This window comes from Bos mutus, chromosome 23, assembly GCF_027580195.1.
Source record: "Bos mutus isolate GX-2022 chromosome 23, NWIPB_WYAK_1.1, whole genome shotgun sequence".
NCBI classification, from domain to species: Eukaryota; Metazoa; Chordata; class Mammalia; order Artiodactyla; family Bovidae; genus Bos; species Bos mutus.
Window position 1 is genome coordinate 5,010,424 of NC_091639.1, and position 9,357 is coordinate 5,019,780.

Consider the following 9,357-nt stretch of genomic DNA (forward strand, 5'->3'; position numbering starts at 1 on the left):
ACGCACTCCAGTGTTCTTGCCTGGAGAATCCCAGAGACGGCGGAGCCTGGTGGGCTGCTGTCTATGGGGTCGCAGAGAGTCGGACACGACTGAAGCGACTTAGCAGCAGCAAACCCGCTTGAGAGGTTTGGAGAGGTTGGCGGAGAGGGAATTTAGTTATAGAATAATATTAATAATGTGTGTGTGTTAGTCACTCAGTCGTGTCCGACTCTTTGCGATCCCATGGACTGTAGCCCGCCAGGCCCCTGTGTCTATTGGGTTTTCCAGGCAAGAATACTGGAGTGGGTTGCCATTCCCTTCTCCAGGGAATATTAATAATAGTGGCATAAATATATTATCCGTACCGTTACCAGCCACCAGTATTTTACAGAGGGTTTTGACGTGCCTGCTTTGCCACCTTGGTCGTTATGGCAACTCTGGGGAACAGTTTTGTCATTTCTAATAAATGAAGAAATAGGTCTAGAGATTAATTTGCCCAAATCACTTCTCCGAGTCATTCATGCCCATGTAAAAAGCAAAAAGTGTCTGTTCTTGGCATCTGTATTTACAAAATCTCAACCAGTTGTTCCGTAGGCTAAGAGAAAACGCGTGTAATTATGGAAGGGACCATTTCTTGCTAGGCTGCTTTGATTTGTAGTCGTGAAGAAACAAATCCGGTGCTGACTAGAATCTAGTGCTGCTGTGTGGTAAACTTTATAAAATTCATTTTGTAGTCTCAACAAGCCTCCCTGCCTGTTGAGAGGAGAGGGCAGTGCAACCTGACAGTGTCATCTTCACCTCCTGTGTTCATCCAGTGTTTCTAAGGCTCATCTCTTAGCCCTCCCTTTCTCCCTCCTCTCTTCCCGCACAGTGCTTACCCTCAAGGGTTTCTCAAGCCACCAAAATTTACAACCTAGGGCGTTCTAATGACAGTATGGAAGAAGGCGCAGCACACATGTGGGATACCTGGGGACAGGAGGTGGTCAGGAGAGACTTCCCAGAGGAGGTATATTTTGTCTTCAGGTCTGAAATGAGGTGTTAGGTGGGGTGGGGTGAAGATGGAACTTAGGAATTTCTAGCAGAGAAAATAAAGAGGCATAAAATAGATGACTTCATAAACAGAATGTGAACTTGGCTTATTGCAAGTTATTGAGTCAGGGTTCTAACTTTTCATTTCCCTCCCTTTGGCATCTACCTCCAGAAAACATAATTATTTTTAAATCCCTTCATTATCCTCCTCACGTCTAGGCACTTTTCTTACTCAAGTTTTCTTCTGCACCTGCAAGACTAAGTCTTCTCTAAGCTTGTCTCTGAGTGTCTTTGAACTACTGAAAAGCCTGGGCAGGCTTGATACCCAGCAGGACCCTGTGGGGTTCCTGGGCACAAAACCTCTCGGTGGCCCCCAATTCTTGATTACAGGGAATAGAATTCATTCAGCCTCCGTGACCTTCCCTGAGTTCCAAGGAGCAGGTTCAAACAGCTGTTAATTAGTAAAGGGAGGGGATGTGGAGACAAGAGAGGAAAAGTTAACAGAATCAATAATGTCTAGAGTTCCCTAGAGGTCGAGTAGTTAGGACTCCGTGTTCTCACTGCTATAGATAGATAGTGAAAGTCGCTCTGTCATGTCCAACTCTTTGCAACCCCATGGACTATACAGTCCATGGAATTCTCCAAGCCAGAATACTGGATTGGGTAGCCTTTCCCTTCTCCAGGGGATCTTCCCAACCCAGAGATAGAACCGAGGTCTCCTGCATTGTAGGCAGATTCTTTACCAGCTGAGCCACAAGGGAAGCCCAAGAATACTGGAATGGGTAACTTATCCCTTATCCAGCGGATCTTCCCGACCCAGGAATCAAACCAGTGTCTTCTGCATTGCAGGCGGAGTCTTTACCACTGAGCTCTCAGGGAAGCCCCTCACTGCTGTAGTCTGGGTTCAGTTCCTGATTGGGGAACTAGGGTCCGTGCAAGCTAGGAGGCCAAAAAAAAAAAAAAAAAAAAAAGTGCAGCCTTGGGGCAAGGCGCTGGTTCCCCCTCAAGGGATACACAGAACAATGTCCTTGAGCTTTTCTGCAGATACTGAAACCCTTACCAGGTGGGAGAAGTTAACTGAAAGCTGCCCACAAGCACGTATAGACCCCAGACTGGTTGGAAAACAGAAGGTTGATGATGCTGACTCACGCTTACCTCATCACCAGCCCATCAGAAGAGTGTCCACGAGCTGATCACACCATTTGAACCATTACTATAAAACTCCTACTACCCCCTCCACGTTGGGACACACAGTTTTAAAGCTGTTCTTTTCTACTTCACTCCAAAACTCTTATCTCCAAAGCTTAATTCGGTGTTGGGGTACAGAGGCTGGATTCACCTTTGGGCTCCCTCTTCACGAGTGATCACGTCTCCCACATTAATGTGGAGTTAAAAATGAACATTCTGGGTTGTGCCTCCCCAAGTTCTGTTTTAGTGGTTCTGGGGTAGCTGCTCCCTCCCCTTCTCCAATTGCCAGTTGATTAGGAGATAAGCAATAAAAGAACTCCAGGTGCAGTAGTTAACACTTTGGAATCAGACAGAACTGGGTTCAAATTCCAGCTGTGCCACTTGCCTGAATTTCTTTTTCTGCAAAATGGCCATAAAATAGCCATATTATAAAGCTGTAATGATTAAAAAAGATTAAACTTGTAAAGTACTTAGAACTGTGCCTGGCACATATCAAATGCTCAATAAATATTATTTCAATAACCTCCTGTATTTTCTTTTAAAGCCCTGTATAATCTGCTCTCATTCTTCCAGCCTGCCTTTAGCTGCCTTTACCATTATAATTTCTTGCATATGTTTTGCACTTTACGATTTATAAACTGTTATCACACATAACATGGGCTTCCCAGGTGGCTCAGTGGTAAAGAATCCACCTGCAATGCAGGAGATGAGGGTTTGATCCCTGAGTGGGGAAGATCCCCTGGAGAAGGAAATGGCAGACCACTCTAGTATTCTTGCCTGGGTGATCCCATGGACAGAGGAACCTGGTGGGCTACAATCCATGGGGTCACAAAAGAGTTGGACACAACTGAGCAACTAAACAATCGACAACACGTAACATACCACATTCTCAATCTTCACATTAATCTATTTGAGGAAATATTAAAATACCCATTTTCAGGACTTCCCTGGTGGTCCTGTGGCTAAGACTTTGTGCTCCCAATGTAGGGGGGATGGGTTCCATGCCTGGCTGAGGAACTAAGATCCCACGTGCTGTGAGATGCGACCCCCCAAAAAAAAATAATTAAAAACCCAAAATACCCATTTTTTAACTACAGAAACCCAGGATTAGAGAATGTGGGTGAAACTCTAACATGTCTACAACATGTACACTCGGGACAGCATACTGCTCTGCCATCAAGAGAAGGACTTTGTTCCCCTTCCAGGTCGGTCAGTCTGGACTGACCTTGTGACTTCCTTTGACCAGTAGAACCTATTTTTGAAGTGGGTTAACAAATTAAAAATGGAAGAAACTGAAGAATAGAAAGGAAAATATTAGATGGTCTTTAGGGGTAATGGCAACCCACTCCAGTGTTCTTGCCTGGAGAATCCCAGGGACGGGGGAGCCTGGTGGGCTGCCGTCTATGGGCTCGCAGAGTCGGACACAACTGAAGTGACTAAGCTAAGCTTAGCAGGGGTAATATACTTAATATTACCATGTATTAATCATATAAAGTTTTGGAAATGCCTCTGGCACACTAAGCCCAGAGGCGGGTGTGTTGTGAAACAACGCTCTGCGTGTTGGTGTCAGCTGTCTTCTAGGAGCAGCTTTACAGTTCTGATCTTTCCTGGACCGAATCCCACTTGTTGCCCTGAGCGCTGCTTCAGTGTAGCTCCATCACTTGAGAACATGCAGTGCCTCACCGTGAGAGCTGCTGCTATGAAGCTGGTATTGGGACAGAGACAATTGACGGGAAGTCAGGATGCTTCGACAGCACACTGGGCCCACCTCCAGAAAACTGGACTCGGATGTGAAAAACGACAAGAGCACCCTTTTGTGGATGAGTGCAGCTGCTCTGTGTCACCCAAGCTTCTGACAGGTGGCTCTCGTGGTGGGGCTGTCACACCAGACCTGTTGAATCAGAAACTCAAACGGGGACCCAGCAATCTGTGTTTTGGGAAGCCCGGGTGATTACCATTCATGCTCGAGCCTGAGAACCACTGCATTCATGCCACTGTCTGTCATCCATGCCCAAAACTTCTGACAATGACTGTTAACTCTAGTGTACTTTCATACAAGTCACAAGGCTTGAGTCAAATGCCTACAAGTCAGGAACTGTAGAGCTGGTGAGGCCAACCAGAGGGCCAAACATTCCCTGGTGGCTCAGATGATAAAGAATCTGCCTGGGATGAGGAAGACCTGGGTTTGATCCCTGGGTCAGAAAGATCCCCTGGAGAAGGAAACAGCAACCCAGTCCAGTATTCGTGCCTAGAGAATCCCATGGACAGAGGAGCCGAGCCTGGCGGGCTAGAGTCCATGGGGTCACAAAGAGTCAGACACTAGTGAACGACTGTATGTGTGTTGCAGGAAGTTGGGAAAAACTGGGCTAGTGCAAGAAGGATAACCCATTTTTGCACAAACAGACTAGTTCGTGGACTGCACCAAAGAAACTTTGTAATTTGTAATCAGATGGCTGGAAGTTTGTGGTCTTGTGCAAAGCAGGCCTGGGGCCTTGCTCTTCAGAGCAATGCCTTGTCAGGTTAGCTGTGTGACTGTTGTATTTCAAGCTTAACTTGGACAGACAGGCCTGCCAGGCACAAATTTCTCAAGCAGATGATGTTCGGGGTGGGGGGCAAAAATTATCCACAGCAAGGCCTCAAGCACAGATGGCCCTCCGCAGAAATGGCAAGCTAGTCCGTGGGATCCGTCCTACAGCTCACGAGCCCTGGGGACCCAGCCTGTCTGAAGTGGCAGAGACAGCGCGGATGGGCCATCACATTAACTCGGCAGGCTGGAAGAGCTGAGGCGCTTTCGTTCTCCCCACAAAGAAACCCAGGTTTAAAAGATGAAAATATCCCTCAAGGAACAGCGCTAATGGAAGAAAGCCTTGAGCCACAGAAGCAAAGGCGGCCAGCGTCCCATTCCCCTGACTTCTGTCTCCCTGCTTTTGGTCTCGCTCGTAAGTGAAAGATGAGTTTTGCTAGGTAAGGTAGCAGTTGGGATTAGTTTTATTCATCAGCAGGAGGGAGAATGAGGCAGAGCCTGCAGGAATATGGGCTCCAGCAACAAGTAATCATTATTGCAAAATCAAATTCCCCATCTCATCTCGGATATGCCTGTATGTAACCCTGGAGCTGGGCTTCAGTGTGATACATCCAGACCTAAGACGTGGAGGGGTGGGATGAGGAGCCCCCTTGTGTACCGAGAACCTCTGCCCGGCAAGAGATATATGATGGCAACTTTCCCCCATTGCTTTTGCAGTAAAATTCACCCAGAGCTCCAGGAAGAGTTGGGAATGTAATTCAGCTTCAATAAATCAAGACTAAAATTAAGATGGCCAGATATGTAGCCGCCTACTCAGGTGCATGGAGAATTTGAAATTTAGTGCCCTGGTAATGGGTTGGAACAGGTTATCCAATCATGGAGAGAAAGAAGAAATATTGCTGTCTGGGGTTAGAAAGCTAAATGCTCAAATCCATGACACCACCACATCTCTGCCAAAGCTAGATTAATATTAAAGTTTGTGTAACATCTGATTCTTTTTTTAAGTAATGAAGTCAAATGATAGGAAAAAATACACATACATGAAAGAGCTATACTTCGTAATCATTCTAATTTGACTCCTTGTCAAAGAACTGTGTCTTTCATCTCTTGGTGTGATGTATGTGTAACTGATTGTTACAAAGTTCTATTCTTTCCTAACAATACTTCTGCTTAAACTTTTATCAACACATCTTGAAGCTTTTCTGGAAGGACTTTAGCAGGGCTCTCACGTTTAGCACCAGGAGAGGGTGATCTGCCCATTCATTCCACTTCTACCTCCCTGCCTCGGTCCCTGAAGGAAAACTAATGTGCCCATCGAAGACTGTGGGGACTCTGGCTTCAGACTTAACTGGGTGGAGCCAATGGGGGACCTATATGCTTAACAGGGAGTGAAAATGAGAATGCTCACACATCTATCAAAACTCCTTTGTGTGGGGCTTCCCTGGAGGTCCAGTGGTTAAGCATCCACCTTGCAAGGTAGGGGACCCTGGCTTGATCCCTGGCTGGGACGATCCCACATGCCACGGGGCAGCTAGCCTGCGCACCACAGCCACTGAAGCCTGCAAGCCCCAGCGCCTGCTCACTGCAACGAGAGAAAGCCCGCATGCAGCAGTGAAGACCCAGTGCGGCCAAATACAAATTAAAAAACCAACCAGCAGTGCAATGATCTTACTGCTGAGTGTGGATGGTGATGGGATAATTTACATTAGGTCACTTTTCCTACCATCTTGGGAGAGCATCTGCCTGCCAGGGACCGACAACCACAGAGCCCACTGCTTCTGCTAAGTCGCTTCAGTCGTGTCCGACTCTGTGCGACCCCATAGACGGCAGCCCACCAGGCTCCCCATCCCTGGGATTCTCCAGGCAAGAACACTGGAGTGGGTTGCCATTTCCTTCTCCAATGCATGAAAGTGAAAACGGAAAGTGAAGTCGCTCAGTCATGTTCAACCCTCAGCGGCCCCATGGACTGCAGCCCACCAGGCTCCTCCATCCATGGGATTTTCCAGGCAAGAGTACTGGAGTGGGGTGCCATTGCCTTCTCTGAACATAGACATTATCTCATGTTAATTTAGGAACCATGGCAGAGGCTGAGACTGACCGACATGCTGATCACCCATTGAGGCCACAGCTGGCGTGAACAGGAATCGTACAGTTGCAGAATTGGAGGATGTCACCTGTCATCCTTGCGTGCACTGGGGTTTGAAGTGATTTGTGGAGCTCTGTGGAGAAGGCAATGGCACCCCACTCCAGTACTCTTGCCTGGAAAATCCCATGAATGGAGGAGCCTGGTGGGCTGCAGTCCATGGGGTCGCTAAGAGTCGGACACGACTGAGTGACTTCCCTTTCACTTTTCACTTTCATGCATTGGAGAAGGAAATGGCAACCCACTCCAGTGTTCTTGCCTGGAGAATCCCAGGGACGGGGGAGCCTGGGGGGCACCCATCTATGGGGCTGGATGGGGTCGGACACGACTGAAGTGACTTAGCAGCAGCAGCAATGTGTATGTTGTAAAGTGCCTGGTACAGAGCCCAGAACACAGACATGACTACAGTTATCTCATTATTTCTATTTACTTTCAGAGAATCCACAGGTTCTGTGGATGACACAATTACACACTTGCCCTCATAGAGTTTCCAATCCAATCGTCTGTAAACAAATTCCAGAAACAGTATGCAAAGCATTCTTGGAGAGGCTGGCAGCTGCTCAGCACCCCTTGAAAGTATGTGAGAGCAGACTTTCCTGCCTACTTGCTGTGACAGAGACAGCCTTGTGCCTACCCATCCCTTCTTCCCTTCCTCCTCACTGACAGAGCACAGGTTTTACTCTGGCGGGCGATGTGTGTGCTAAAGAACTACATTTCTGGCCTCCCTCCTGGTGGGGAGGAACAAAGTCGTGTAAATAGATAGATATTGCTGAACAGGGCTTCCAGGAAAGGTCCTTCAAGCGAATTGACTCAGCTGGGAGAGGAGTGTTCTTGCCCTTCCTCCTGGCTTCCTTCTCTGGATCTTAATCATGGACTTGAAGTCTGGAGCCAATCGCCAACTTGGACCATGAGGTGAACTTGAGAAAACAGAAGACTACTTGTTTTGTATGAAGAAGTAGCTGGATGCCTACCAGCAACTGTGGACTGTCTTCTTTCACATGAGAAAAAAACAATCCCTTGGTTTTTCTGCTATCCACCTGTACCTAAATGCAATTCGCACTTAAACACTTTTCTTGGTTAGCTCAAGATGTACTTAATACTACATTCTTTCAACAAACATATCCAGAATCTACTGTTATGTGCCACTCATTGTTTTTGACGGCTGCAAAAAGTACCTCTGGTGGGAGACAAGCGATCAAAAAGAGCACATTGACGTTCAGAGCCAGAATGGAGGCGGGGGAGACGGGGTGGTCAGCAGGGACCTGGTTTTCAGGACATGACAAAGTTGAATGCTGAAGAAGTTATCAAAGAAAGGGCATTTCAGGCCGAGAAGTGCCTGACGGAGATGACCAGAAGCCCAGCAGCCTAAGGGGAACTGAATGGTTTCAATTTAGACACTAAGAGCATCATTTAATCTTCACCTGGGGGAACAGGTTTTTCTTTTCTGCCACCCTCTCACTGTCCAAGATCATCCTGGCATGCAGTACGTGAGAACCTGTTTGTTTTTTGTTTGATTGCACCGTGGGGCTCGCAAGATCTTAGTTCCCTGACCAGGGATGGAACTCAAGTCCTCGGTAGTAAGGGCGTCGAGTCCTAACCAGTGGACCTCCAGGGAATTCCCTGGTGATAACCTGTTGAAGCAACGTTGAACTCTGCAATGAAGAACTGACTAGCAGATATAAGGAAGCCCAGAGGGTTAAGACTCACAAGGCACAAGTGGGAAGAGGGTCCATTCAGCAAAGAGGTGTCCTCCGCCCCTTTCCTCACAGCGGACCTACACTGAAGTAAAAGAATGAAATGCTCAGGATGGGAGGGCTGGCTAGCCCGTCTCTCCTCTATCCTGTCTGTCCTGCTTACCTCCCTGGGTCCAGGGGAGACCAGAGAAGTGTTAGGGGAAGGTGTGATTCGCAGTAGTTGATTTCAAGGTGGAAGGCTTACAGCAGACCCAGCTGCGAGAGTGGTTCGCCTGAAAAGTCAGACCGAGCAAGCCCACCTTTGTGGTTCACAAACTCCCAAGATGAACTTGAGCCCTCTAGTCTCTGAATATGCAAATACAAGTCGACAGTTTCTAATACAGAGGCTACTTTGTAAAAATTAAAAATGCTCCAAGTAGCAACGAGTTGTGAAATCCAACCCTGTATAAACTGTCTTCATCTAAGGGCTTCCCTGGTGGTTCAAGGATAAAGAATCCACCTGCCAATGCGGGAGACCCAGATTCAGTCCATGGTTGGGAAGATCCCCTGGAGATGGAAAGGGCAATCCACTTCAGTATTCTTACCTGGGAAATCCCATGGATGGGGAGCCTCTCGGGCTAGTCCATGGGGGTCACAAAAACCAACTACCCAACAACAAATTACAGTATACTCAACACTCTTGCCTATTAACTCTCTTTACTCAGGAGGGGTGGGGCTCTTATAAAGGGAAACCTTTACTGATAGCCAGGGGCTGCACGTTAAGGCTTTTTTTCCCACACACATTGTCTCCACGAATCCTC